At 39.7% G+C, this 14,340-nt stretch overlaps 1 long non-coding RNA gene across 1 annotated transcript; it reads left to right on the top strand.

Annotated features, from left to right (window-relative positions):
• Positions 1 to 9,721: 9,721 nt before the first annotated feature.
• Positions 9,722 to 13,525, top strand: LOC144327495 (uncharacterized). Its single transcript, XR_013392566.1, has 3 exons — positions 9,722 to 9,879; positions 11,933 to 12,042; positions 13,382 to 13,525. It is a non-coding gene; the product is annotated as an uncharacterized LOC144327495 (long non-coding RNA).
• Positions 13,526 to 14,340: the final 815 nt, after the last annotated feature.

Below are 14,340 nucleotides of genomic sequence, written 5' to 3'. Positions count from 1 at the left end.
TGGAGGATCTGTACTCACACAATTTCAAATCCAATACAAACACAGATGAGGATAAAAATCCCCATTTAATAGGCTGTTGAAAAAGGAGGGTATTCAATGGGTGCTGAAAAGACAATACAGACAATACAGCCTGATATATGTAAGTTACAAAGGGTAGGTGTCACCACACTCAGGGCCTTGATTCCTACACTGTACAGAAGTCATGAAGAAATGCCCTCTTTAAGCTTAGAATGCATCATGACCAAATTAGTAAAAGCTCAGAATTGCTACGGAGTGTGACTAGTGAATTAAGAGACCATTGCACCCAGGTTCCAGTTACTATCTGGTAGAAAGGGAGGGAGCTGGAAATTTATCATTTCACACCTGCCTATTTCAGTAGATTCTAGTGAACAAACATTACCTTTATGTCATATTTAATGGAGTTACACTGCTCTGAGAGCTCCTCCCTGACACAAAACATTTCACTCTGTTTCTGATTCTTCCTGCTGGACTTTTCTCCCCCTACCCCAATATGCACGGAGGTGGATTTGCTGCTGTTGTGGCACAGACCATATTTTAAGTTATTAATTTCTCAGCAGGGCTGGTCTGCCTGCCTCTCCTTTTCCACTTGAGCTTTAATTTCTTCCTGCAGATATTAAGCACAAATCCCAGATGACCCAATTCCCCAAAACGCCAGTGATTTGCGTACAGCTTTCTGCTGCAGCTCTAATTACCTGGCTGGCTGGGGTCTACCTTCCTCTTGAATTCAATGGGAATTCTCCCGAACCCTTGCAATAGCTCTGATCTCTCTTTTTAAATGACAATAGCTCGGGAACAGAACAGAGCGCAAAGAGACAAATGGTGCCTCGCTTTGATTCTGTCCCGCACCTTAGAAACAGCTGACCTGCCTTCATTTTTGCCAAAAATTCGTACCTTGCTCTGCTCTTAATGAAACAGGAGTTGCTTGACTCGGGGGAGGAGAGGAGATAAATAACATTTGGATGTGGGAGAATGGGGCTTGTTATTAACAGTGACTGTAATTTCACTCAGGTTATTATTGTGAGCTGGCTTTATGTTGCTAGGCAACAGCTTCATGTGGCCTCACTAGGAAACTTGGTGCTAGGTGGCACATAGGCTACTCATAGATTTCTTTGAGGCAAAGGCTCTATGGTTTGATAAATTTTCCAGCCATAATTCTGGGCAATTCTGGGCAATGCCCCCCAAATGCAATTTTTCTCAGATCACTGTCATTAGTGACTTATTTTTGTGATAGGGTACAGGGGCAATAGTTGGGGAAAGAAAAAGTTATGTTAGGTATTCATCTATTTAATAATTGTATTTGCCACATTTCAGGACAAAGCCCCCTCAAGGCACTTTGGAAACATAATTGACTCTCTCTCTCTCTCTCTCTCTCTCTCTCTCTCTCTCTCTCTCCACCCACCCACCCACCCACCTATTTATCTATACCAACTCTTAACAAAATAAAAAACAACAGCAGTTTAAAGTAATACATTTAGAAAAAGGAAAACACAATGTATGATGACCCTAGGCACTATCTCATATACATGGTCTCACAAATCATGTTGTGGGCTAGTAACATGCTTTCCTGGCAGTAACTTTGTTCTTTATGATTGTTGGTGAGAATTAGGTTGTTGAAAAGGTACAGCATAAATTTCTCCTCTAATATTCCAAGATGAAAAGAAAGAAAGTTGTACAGGCAAGAAAGGCTTTTAAATATACAAAGAATCTCAGTGACAAGTCAGGTTTATTCAAACAACAAACACTTCGATATTCTTCACATACTACAGTAATCACTCCTTTATGCTGATTTGTTATGAACTCTGGGCAAAATGATCCCCTGAAATTCTCCAGCCTATTCAGAGATCTTTTCACCAAAAGATTCTCAGGAATGGAGTCACTATTGGCAATGGAAGAGCTTCTTTTTAATCCTAAAGTTATTGCTTTGGCTCTGCTACTAATGGCTGTGTTTGTATCATGGGCACCATTTTGTATCCTCCACAATGCCCCAGACCCAGGGCCATTTTGGGTAATTCTTTGTGTGCTGCAGGGGAAAAGGCAGACCCCCCCCCCACCTGGTGGAGGATAGTCTAGGAACTTTCATCCTCTATAAAGATATTTTGTAGCACAGCAATGAAGGTTGAAAACTACCTTCCATTTGGACCTATTTGTTCTCAAAATTAATGGTAAAGTGGTTGTAACACATCGATAGCAGGGGACTATTAATTCGTCTCTTCAAAGCTGTGATACCTTCTCCTGCATGTACCCTCTGCACCACAACTAGGCTTGAAAAAGTCATCCCACTAACGAAAACATGTGACATTTTTCTATCATAAAAGGCAGTGAAAATGGAATTGTAACAGCCAAATTAGGTGGCTAGATAGGCTCTATACAGCCTACAAGCCACCAGTTCCTCACTCCTGATTCAATCATAATATTCACTGAAATTTTATTTGGTATAGTAGAAACAGGGCCAGTGCTTGGCTGCCAAGGACATTGAAGGATTCCCCAACTTTCCCTATTAACTGCAAGAAGTGTTTTGAGGAAATACTTTTATGGGTTCTCAGAGATCGGTACTTCCTGAAAATGTCATTCTGACTTCAGGAAACACACTTTTCAAAAGACAAAGATGTGGTAGCTTGAACCCACATGAATCAAACAATGATCTAATCTTATGTCCTTGGAAAGTTCATACTGCTCCCTCAATTCCTTGACCAAGAAAGCTGAGATTAAGGTCACTGTGCATGGGTTGAACTCTATTGTTTTTCAATATACTGTGTCTAAAATAAAGGTAACCGAAGAGCTGATTTTTCAATAAAGCTTAGATGTCCCTCAGGCTCTTTAAATACCTAGCAACTGTAATGCAATAAATGTATTAGAAAAACCAGAGGGGAAAGAAACTAGATTCCTTCAGACTTCATCAACATTTAAGGGATGGGTATTTCATCCAAAGGCTTTCAAAACAAAGAGTAGATTTCTATAGCAAAGAGATATGGTTATAATGGCTGAGGCCACAATACCTAAGAAGACCGCTTCTTCTGTTATAATTGGAAGAAGGGACCCTATTTGTTGTCCCACCTCTCTCAGAAACTCAGAGTGATGTTGGTCCAGGAAAGGGCATCTTCTGTGGCAGCCCCTGAATTGTGGAACTCCCTCCACACAGTGGTGCGCTGGCATCTTCATTATATAGCTTTTGGCAAGCAAATGCTGAAAAAACATTTATTTTTTCCTGGCTTTGGATATCTGAGGCCCACCTTTGGAACCCATCTTATTTTTGTGATTGTAAGTTGTTTTAAAACATTTTTAACATTGTGTTTTTAATTGTTGTAAGGGTGGAATGAATGAATGAATGAATGAATTACACTGCCACTAAAGCTTCTCTCTAAAAGCAAGAGTCTGGTGTTAAAACAAAGGCCTACTTGTCCTGGAAGGTGTGTGGGTGTCCAGGAACAACATATTATAAACATACAATGTCTATACTGGCAACTAATAATGTAGTTGATACCACCTAAGATGCCCTTAAGAGCTAGGACCCCAAAGAGAGCAACACTGTCACTAGATCTTTTTGTGCTCCTGTTACACTGTTTCACACAGATCAGTGTAAAGAGAGGTGAATTAAAATAGCCCAGTTTGCAGCACCCAATAGCAGTCTACTCAAACCAGCCTAGCCTTCTCTGTTGACTATGACTTACTGGAACCAGTTTGGTATTATAATACAAACATATATATAGTATGCTGTATTTGACCTGGTTACCTTTGTGTAGAAGGGTGCTGTAGAAATGAAATGAATTAATTTATAAGATTTCTTACCTGCCCTTGACTCTAAGGTCCCAAGGCAGGTTACAGCAATATAATCATACTATTACCAACCAGGAAAACAGTTAATGGTTGGCACCCGTCTGTCTCAGGAGAAAATGGAGAAGTGTGCCTTTGGGGGTGACGCCAAACTGTTGTTAAGGTTACAGTGCCTGCTATGCCTGTAGAGACCAATACAGGAGAGACATGTTTTGTTGCAGCTGAGGCAGATGAAGGCATCAAATTGTGCTGCTACAGGTGTACCATGGTGTTTCTTCTTTCTGTGCTCCTCCCAGTGGTCATTCCTCCTCCGGTCACTGCTATGGTTGCACAACCTGACTGCCTCTCTCCAGGCACTGCAGTCATATGACACATGGCAGCGTCAATGTTGCCAGCCGTCATGTCACATTTGCAGATATCTTTGTACAGTAATGCAGAGTTGGTCTGCCAATGGGGCTGCTGCCTGAAGCCAGCTCCCTGCGGAGCAGTTAACACTTAAACAGTTAATACAACTATAAAAACAAATAAAGCATTTCAGAACAAAAGCCTCACAATATAGATTATTATTTTTTAAATAGCATTTGTCTTGCATTTTTATTATACATAAACATAAATGCAAAATAAACAAACAGGACAGTATATATATGGTGGCTGAAACGAGGAAAATATATCTATAAAGGCACAATAACATCTGAAACAGAATACTATCTTGAGTTCCAGATCAAAGCCTTCAGTAATACACATTTAGACATTTCCCATTTCAGTGTCAATTAAACAATTATACTTAATGTTCCCCATACTTCTAAGTGTGGTGGAGCCACCAGGAGAGTCCCCCTTATGTTCTAGTAGATAACTCTACAGGGTTCCCCTACTTTTTTTTAATGCAAAGAAAACAAATATCTATAATTTTATATAGGACAATCAGGCAGAACTAGTTGAAGAATTTTGACATCTCAATCCTGAAAGCATTTACTCAAAAGTAAGCTTCACTCAAATCACTTGAGGTATAAATGTGACATCTCATTCTCTGTATGTTACCTCCAGCAGAAAACAAATACATTTTCAAAAGGAGGAAGCTGCCACCAGTCTGAGGTGAAAAACATTAAGTTGTCAACTGAATGCATCTCTCAACTGTCAGCCTTCATCAGAGCCCGGCTCTTTTCAGTTTCCAGGTTAGTCATCTTAGAATTTGGCACAAAAAAAAGTTAGAAACAAAAACAGCCTATATCCCTTGAAAAGCCACAAGCCAGAAACAGTAAATGAAAAAGTTGTCTGTGGCGTGGGTGCCCTGAAGCCATGACAGCTGGCTGGGTACTAAAAGAAAAAGAAAAAGAAAAAGTTCAATGTGAGTTCTTGTTTCATTAATGTGATATGTGTGTAGTCCACCTAGCAATCTGTAGTAGCCTTAATTTAAGCTCCACATACAGCTCGTATCTTGGTTATAAAAAAAGATCTGTGTTACAATTAAAAATTGATTATTATGAAGCTGCCCTTTCTTGAGAAAAATGGACAATCAAAACAACCAAGGTTTCCTCTTATTAGAGGCCCATGAGTGGTGTGGAGGAAGTGGATAGAGGGTTTTTCTTCCTCTCTCTTACACCCGAGATCCTCCAGTGAAGTCAAATGCTGGGGAATTCAGAATAATAAAAAAAGAAAATACTTCTTCACACAGCACGTAGTTAAACTATGGAATGTGCTACCACAAGATGCAGTGCTAGGATGTATTTAAAGGGGGATTAGATAATGGAGACTAATCACAACGGTTGCACACTACATCCAGGTCCAGAGGTAGCAGGCCTCCAAATATGAGTTGCTGGGAAACAACTGCACAAGAGGACTCTTGCTTCCCACAAGCATCTGGTTGGCCACTGTGGGAAACAGGAAGCTGAACTAGATAGGCCCTTGGTCTGATCTAATACTGTTCTTCGTATCCATTCTGATGCTGCTGGGATCATCTTGTGTTCTTAGACAAATATGTAACCTCATGTAGTGTAGTTCATATGGCACATGTGAGGAATCTGGGGTCCTTCAGGTATTGTTGAAGTACAGCTTCCCTCATCCCTGATCATTGGCCATGCTGGCTGGGGCTGATGGGAGTTGGACTCCAATAATAACTGGAGGACAACAGGTTTCCCATCCCTGTCCTACGGGATGCATTAAGCACATGTATTTTTGCTCCTTGTTGTAGGGATTGAAAGGTTTTCTGAGGAAATGGTGAGAGAGTTATGATGAGATAGTGAAAATTGGCTCATGAACTTCAGGCAAGAAGCAGCTTTCAAAAAGAGAAAAGAGACAACAGGTGGTATTCAGCTAAGTTCTACTCAGACTATATCTGTTTAAATGAACGAATGACAAAGCTAGATTCATTGTTTTCTATGACACTATTCTGAGTAAAACTTAGTTGAATAACACCCATTTTTCTTTCTTTACAGTATTGCCTTTGATTTCAAGGTAATGCTATGTAGCCAGTCAGATTTGGCTACATGGCGACATCAGGAAACTAAGTCAAAGATAGGACAGCATCTCTAGAACTGTTTTCCCATTACGCTTTTGAGAATCAAAAGAGGATGGTATTTGGTGTAGCCCTAGTTAATACAGGGATTGGAAGAGCAGATAAATTGCTGAGGCTGGCCCAGGTGTGTGAAAGAAGAACTGGAGAAATCTTATTGATCTCTTTAATTGACATGCCTTCTAAGAGGAAGAATCAAAACTTTCAGTCTTTAAGACACTGACAAAAGGTAATTAACAAGAACTTGAATTGACTAGGAAAGGAAGTTAACTTTATAGATCTATTACGATTTCGCTTTCTCTCATTAGACCATCTTTTCTCTTTAACTTTTCAAAGACTCTTCTCTTTCATGCTGCCTTATGATATTCCATACCCACTCTATTCATACTTACATGTCTTTCTGCAGTTAAAAATGTTAATTCTCCCCAAGTATGATGCTGCTACTGCTGTTGCTTCTTCTTCTTCTTCTTCTTCTTCTTCTTCTTCTTCTTCTTCTTCTTCTTCTTCTTCCAAGCAAATAAAAGCAGTTCAATTTCAATTCTGTTTCAGAACTTTGTTCTAAAGTAGTGACAAATCATTTTTTCAGCACCACCTTCTTTTAGTAAAAATATGTTAACCAGTTTTATCAGTTGGAAATAAATAACAATCCAAGAGCAGCCAGCATAGACTCAAATTAAGAATTAATATAGGTCTGTAACCCAATAATATCCAGAACATGCTGCCTCTATATTTAATCATCAGCCTATATGTTTTCTCAATGGTCTGTTTAAAAATGAACTATGCTAGGTCATTTATAACAGTTACTGGGAATCACAAATGAGGAGAGCACTACCTCCTTGCAAGCTTCTCGTAGACATTTGGTTGGCCACTGAAAGAACAAGATGCTGGTCTAGATGGGCCTTTGGCCTGATACAGAAGGGCTTTTCTGAAGTGCTTATGAACTGAAATAGAATGTCAGTTGATCCACATGATTATAACAAAGAAACCTGGAAAGTTTCTTTGTTACTGGTACTGAGTAGATCCCAGTACCTCTTAACCAGAAGCCTTTACAAAACTCACAATGCAATTCAATATATGTCTGCTCAAAGGTAAGCCCCACTGCGTTATTTTCCTGGGACTTACTGCAGGTGAGCATGAATAGGATTGCAACCTTAGGGTTATATCCAGTTGTGTCCCTTCATTGAAGTGGAAACTTCTGTGAGCAGAAAGTGGGGAAGGTCAAATTTGCACCTCTGCTGCTGTTTCAAAATGCCTCCCAACCTGTGAGGCAGATATCGATAACTGTAGGGGGCTGCAAAGGGCATCAGAAATAAGCAAAAATTGCTTTCAGTGCTGCTCTCAAGCCCCACTTTTGGCAGGGATCAGTTACACTCAGAAGTTTCAGTGTTTCATTCAAGACCTGTTGGATTCAAGCACACTCTTGAGTGTCCGATTGGGATTGGCTGGGACCTTCCTTTGTAGCATAGCTAGAACTCATGCCAAGTGAGGGTTGTATAATGGGGAAGGGCCATCACTCAATGGTACATCATATCATCATATCATTACAACAACACAGTTGATTATAATATAACAAATTTATTCAAATAGATGTGGCAGAATGTGATTATCTCCACAGAAAATTCACATATCTATGTTGTTTCCAGGATTTCAGTCAAAGGGACATGTGAATTATAAATAATGTTGGATAACAAGGAGGCTGTGATTGCAAAGCTTCAGAAACAGTGAAAGGCTTATGTGTCATTTCCACAAAACAGACAAGTCACGACCATACTGGTGCCAATTGCTCTATGAGAGCTAATTGATACTGGGGAATATGGAGGACTTTGCTTGCCATCATCTTATTGGGGCCAGGATGTTGTCGCTCACTGGAGTGGCCAGTTTTAGCTAGACTTTAGAAAGCAAGGATGATGCAGCTGCTACACTTCACCTTGTCACCTTGGCTGGGGAACTCTGCAAAATAGCAGATGGTCCTGAATTTGCAGCCATGAATCACTGTCAACAGCTTGTCTCTTCAGACTGTCTACAGTACAAAGAGCTGCTGAAGCCTTCCGTGATATTTTCATTATGATTAATGTCACTGATCTCTAGTGTTGATTCTGACATAGTATTGATTATTAAAATTATTGTCTTGATTATTGAGAAAGGAATCGCGGGGAAAGAAAATCAGAGTGATTCAAAGTGTGGTAAAGATTTCTGTCATCATCTCTGATAGGAGACAGTGCAAGGATAAATCAGTATCATGCATTCATTAAAACTTCATACAGTTTCATGAGTTTACAGTAAAAAGTATAGCTATTTAAAAGTTGTTATTAACAGGTTTGAATGCTTTTAAATATAATATAAATGTGACCTTTCGAATGGCAAACTGTGAATCCAACTGATGAGAGAGCAAGAGCGAGGGAGGTCGTTGTCTCATAAAAAACAAGCACATTTTTTTAAAAAATCATCAAACAACCCACTAATTAAAAATGTAGGTATACCAACTAAGGCATGTCAACAAGGGTGATCTACAACATCTTCCATTCTCAGTGATTGTTGGACACTTGGGACAAATGTTTTTGCATTGCCTTGATGCTAACAGGCTGATGTACAAATGCCCATGGAAAAGAATCACATGGGTCATGACAGCCATTCAGAAAATAGCAAAGAGGGCAACTGAGGCTGAGGACAGTGAGGTCAAATAAAAAGAATGGCTTCAGGAAATAAGGCACAAAAAGGGGACTCAACTTTATCAAAGCAATGTGAACAATCAGCAAGGCAACTGCTTTTTCAATAACCTTTGCTACTATAGTGTGAAACAAGTGAATACTTAGCATAGCTCTAAAATTTCTGCCTGGTGTTTAAGCGATGGAAGCATTTTAAGCACCCAGCTCAAAAGCCTGTTCTGTCATTGACTTTATCTGTATGTTTGAAGAACCAGGTGGCTTCAATGCCAAGGGTTTGTTTGTTTGTGTTGTTGGAATGACCAGTGATTTCACTGATATTGGGTGCAGTCTAGGAACAGAAGTAACCATTGGTATTATTCATCTGAGTTTAGTTTTCACTTCTTCCTTCTGTGATCTCTAACTTTCTTTTCTTTTGTGTATTTCATGAAAGTGACATAATAATGTTAAATGTTGTTTATTCTCCCCATTTTTGTCAGAATAATGTCAGGAATGTTGTAATCACATGTTTCTGATGATAGGATTATCCCAGCCTAGGTTCCAAAAGACATTTTAAAGATCTTTTTCAAGGAGCACATTTGTAACTTGACAGGTGGTTCTTCAAAAGCACATTCATACTCCCAGTTGGTATCTTCAAGCTTAGTAGTTATGCCTTCTGAAATAATAGGTGTCAGCCAACACATAAAAAATGTTTTTGAAACTTTGAGGGCACTTTCAATGATTGACTTCTTTTTTTGTTCCAGAATTTCCAATGCACCTTCGTTTCTGTAATTAAATGTCTTATGAAACGTCTTTATTTCTGGAACAGAATATTTTTTCACATCATGAAATTGGCTTCAGATCAGCCCAGCTATGTAGCAAGAGAATTTTTTCCTAGGGCCAAATCTATGGAGCAAGTATGGCTGGAGTCAGATGGTGAGTTAATGGTGAATGGGCAAGTAAAATTGCAAAATATGCAACAAACCTTCACTGCCTTGTCTGTGTTCCTAGCAATCAGAACAAGTTGACACCGTATAGGCTGCAATAGTGTGGTACAGTATTATTCAATGCAAGCACATACCTAACTTTTTATAGAAACCAGTTCATAATGCCTAGTCTCTATCAAAACCTGGAAGAGTTGCCTTTTCATGTCACACAATTATAGAAATTAAGGTAAGAGATTTGGGACTAAATCTGTAGCAAGTAGATCTACTGCTACAATTTTGATTATTTAGAATTTGAATAGTATGAAGAATATCACAGGTCCCAATGCCAGCAATATGGGCTGCCAGCTGCCATCACTTATTTTGATTGTGGTGGGTATGCATTTCTTCATCATTTTCACATACCACACAAATACAAACACAAACTGGACTCCTTCCAGCAATTTTTCATTTCCTCTTCCAAAACTTGATGAAACTCCTTCAGTACTCATATCAGGGAAAGGGAACATGAGTTTTTGTTGCCAAGGAACCAGACCAATACACCCTTCATCCTGATCCGGTTGCACATCACTAGCTAGTTGGTTAGACTATGAGTGTGGATACACATCTGAATTGCACACCCCATTGAAAGTCTTATGGTGGGTATGAACCACTAGATGTTCTCCTCCACACTGATTTACTTTCAGTATAATGTATATCCAAATGCACACCCTCATATGAGATTATGCAGGATTGCAGTGAGAATCTAGCTGTGCAGCACTAGTGGGTAAGGAAACCACCAGATTACCATAGCAAGACAGTTGCATGGCACAGCAGTGTTGGCCCAATTGCTTGGTTGCATTTCATCTCCCTCAGTTCAGAGCAATGGGAGGGCTCCCCCCCCCTCATCTGCTATATCACCAAGTCTGAAGCTGATAGAATTTGTACACTGTGCAATCTCAGTCTTTCAAGTTTGTTTGTTTGCTAAAAAACAAAACAAAACATGTTAGGAGAAGCTGTTCAGGAACTAAGGCTGAAAAAAATACATGAATTGTGTGAAAGAATAGGAATCCCATCGCACAATTTCACACTTTTTAAAGCCTGCTAGTAGCCATTTTGCAGAACCTCACACAGTGAAACACTTTTCTCCCTGCTAAAAAGTAGTTTTCACACCGAAAGTTCAAACAGAACAATTTAATGCAACACCATTTTACATAGCCTGTCACTATTAACACAGCACCATTTTCATAACCTGTCACTGTTAGCTATCAGCAATTTGACCTTGATGGCTAAATCCTTGTAAAGACCAGTAAAGTCACAGAATTTGTTGCACCTGGACAGTCCTGAGGATTTTAGCAAAGCACAGAATAATTGTGAAGACTTTCTGATGCATATTGAAGCAGTATTGTCTTCCTCATAATACTTAGTCTCATCATTTTTGGACTCCGTTTTGATCACTGAATGGAAGACTCAACTCAGTGTATGTTGATGGAAGATGTTGGCCATTTGACTCTCTATAATTATCTTTTACTTTGCCCAGCCAAAAGTCTTTCTTTTCAGTTTATCACCATAAAAACAGATATTGACAAATAGGTTAGAACCTATTTCTTTTTATAACTGTTCTTCCGTTGCTATCTTTTCATTTCACCCCACACCCACTCAGGAAACAGTACGTACAAGGTAACAAATACTGCCACGACCATCTTGATATATGCAGCTAGCATCTATGTTACATTGTTACAAGTATATGAATGAACTGAAATTTTCGTCCCCTGTAGTGATGTGGTAGATTTTGCAGTCTAAAATCACACGGCAGAAGAAGAAAATAGTGGATTTTGTTTGTTTGTTGTTCCTTTCTATCTCCCCACCACCACCACCCCCTTTTGGTTGCAGGATATAATTTTTCAACTAATATTTGGCATCTTGTTATAAACCTCACAGAGGATGTTGGGAAAATAGAGCTGTGGTTCACTGAACATCAGAACCCGGAGGATCAAATCACAAAATCTCCAGGCTGCTCTTAGATATGAAAAAAGAAGCCAAACTTCAATTTCATTTCTCCACAGCCTTGTGAGATGTGACGCTGGAAAAGCATTAGGAAGAATTGAGCTGTGCAGTGTGAGCCCTAACAGAAAACATGAAGCAACTGAACCTGAAAAGACCAAGGATCTAAGTGGTTTGTTTTCAGACTATGTCCTCCAATCAAATAGGCTGTGTGTAATATGATAGTCTTATATTGTGGGTTTCTTTGAGCTGGGAGCACAACAGAAGCAGCAATGAAGGTCAATGATACATCAGAACAATTTGTCATCTTCAGATATGCCCTACCTTGCCTAATATTTCATACTCATATGCCCTGCACTGAGGCAGAAGTACAGCTCCTTAGGAAGGTCCATAGGCAGAGGCAGCAAGATTGCACAAGACAATTCAAGGCAATAGCTGATAATTTCATGTCCTTTAATAATACCACCAGATATTTCAGCAGGAGCAAGCAACAGAACTATGTCAGTAGTAGAGCCAGCGATGCCGACAAAGCACATGGTTTGAGTGCACTGGGTGATATTCAACTACTACGTTGTTGCTTGTGTGGAATGAGGGATCCACTTGTGCAACAGGACCTTCTCCCCTCTTACTGTGCACCACCCACACTATCTAAATCAGCCCTGGAGGGTTGGGGGATCTTCAGAACAGGTTTAGGAGGCACCCAAGGACACCCAGTGGGAAGAGAGGGTGGGAAGCCCTGTTGCATGAACAGACTTCATTGTCTCCACTCATAACCCTCTTAGCATTATGTTTAATTCCACCTATAGGGTCCCAGGCTCAATCCCTGGGATCTCCAGTTTAAGGCTAGGAAAGACCTTGGACATTCACTGCCAATCACAATAGACATCACTGGACAAAAGAGACAAATGGCTTGACAGCAGAAGGCAGTCTGATATATTCAAATAGAGGAAGAAGCAGGGAGGAAAACAGTGGGAATGGAGCTTAAACTCTTTCCACAAAAATATATGGAACATATGAAGCTGCCTTATTCTGAGTCATCAGACTATTGGTTCATCTAGATCAATATTGTTTATAGTGACTGGCAGCGGCTCTCTATATCCAGTCTACACGCTGGCTTGGGAGGTAAGGTCAGATGAGTCTTGTTTGGAAGCTGAGTTTGCAGATTCTTCCCCCTCTCTACAGGTAACTGGAATGCTTCTTCAGCTTGGCTAATTATTGAAGCTGGAAAAAGACTCTGGTATGATGACACTTGCACAGAATAGGCAACTATCATGCTCCACTTGTGAGCATGGAGAATAATGTTAATTTCCAAGCCAAGGAAGTACAAACATGTCAACAGCATCACTTGGGAGAACTGCTTGCATGATCTGGTTATTTCATCACTTGGGAGAACTGTGGGTCAGCTTTAGTTGAGGATGAGCACCAATAGCTAGAACTCTGTTTCCAGTTTAAACCAATCCACCTGCAAGACTTTTCTTTTTGTTTACTCTTTTCTTTTTATTATTTTTTAGAAAATACATTATTAACCATGCCTTCAAGCTGAGATCCAGAGCTCCTGAGAGCAGAATCAAATTCAGAAAGTCTCGATCAAAACCTCTCCGGCATACCAATAAGCTATGAAAGGGTAGAGGGTAAAGAGGAGCTGTAGGGGTGCCTTTAAGAATTGTGATGTGTTTTTATACTTTCAAATAATAATAAAAAATAATAATTTAGGAGATGGATCATGTAATTATTTAAAAATATGAGACGCAATTGCCATCTATGCAAAGAAAAAGAAAAGCCGGTGCCATTATAGCCTTACAAATCTTCACTTATGAAAGGAAGACAAACAAATTTATTACCCAAGTTGGGGTTTTATAAAATATTGAGTGGGATTATGTGTTCTTTGGAAGCAATATTATTTTAATCTGTCATTAGAGGTTCAATCCCTATTTATATGAGAAGATCAATCACGTAATATGATTGACTGACAGGTGGAAAGAAGTCCAAAAATGTGAATGCTTTTCTTCTTCATCTATAAAGTCTTTATTTCTAGACTATTTGTTTTATATAACTGCAATCATCACAAAGGAGTTAAACACATGGGGGCAGGCCCATAGTGCCACTACTGTGCCAATGTGACCCTCTTCATGTGCCAGCAGAAACAAAAACAAAGCCCAGAAGTACCTTGAGTTAATACTGTACAGTCCTACTGCAGCCTTGAACCAACTTCATTGCTGGGAATGGTCAGAGCAGCTCTAATAGATCCAACTCCTCTTCAAAAACAGCATCAGAAAACCTGCTGAACCTCATTCTTTCCTCCACATTGGGACACAGCTTTATGCACGAACAAGAGCAACTGTTTTGGGTGGTGGCTTCTATACATATTCTGGGACCATGTGGTGTTCCAGTTCTCTAAATGGCTAGAGTTGACTGAGGCTCATCTGCCTGAGCTAGCACTGGAGGTAAGAGCACAGGGATGTAGATTCTG

This window comes from Podarcis muralis, chromosome 1 (assembly GCF_964188315.1).
Source record: "Podarcis muralis chromosome 1, rPodMur119.hap1.1, whole genome shotgun sequence".
NCBI classification, from domain to species: domain Eukaryota; kingdom Metazoa; phylum Chordata; class Lepidosauria; order Squamata; family Lacertidae; genus Podarcis; species Podarcis muralis.
The sequence above is the reverse complement of the archived record's forward strand: the minus strand, read 5'-3'. Positions and strand labels throughout refer to the sequence as shown.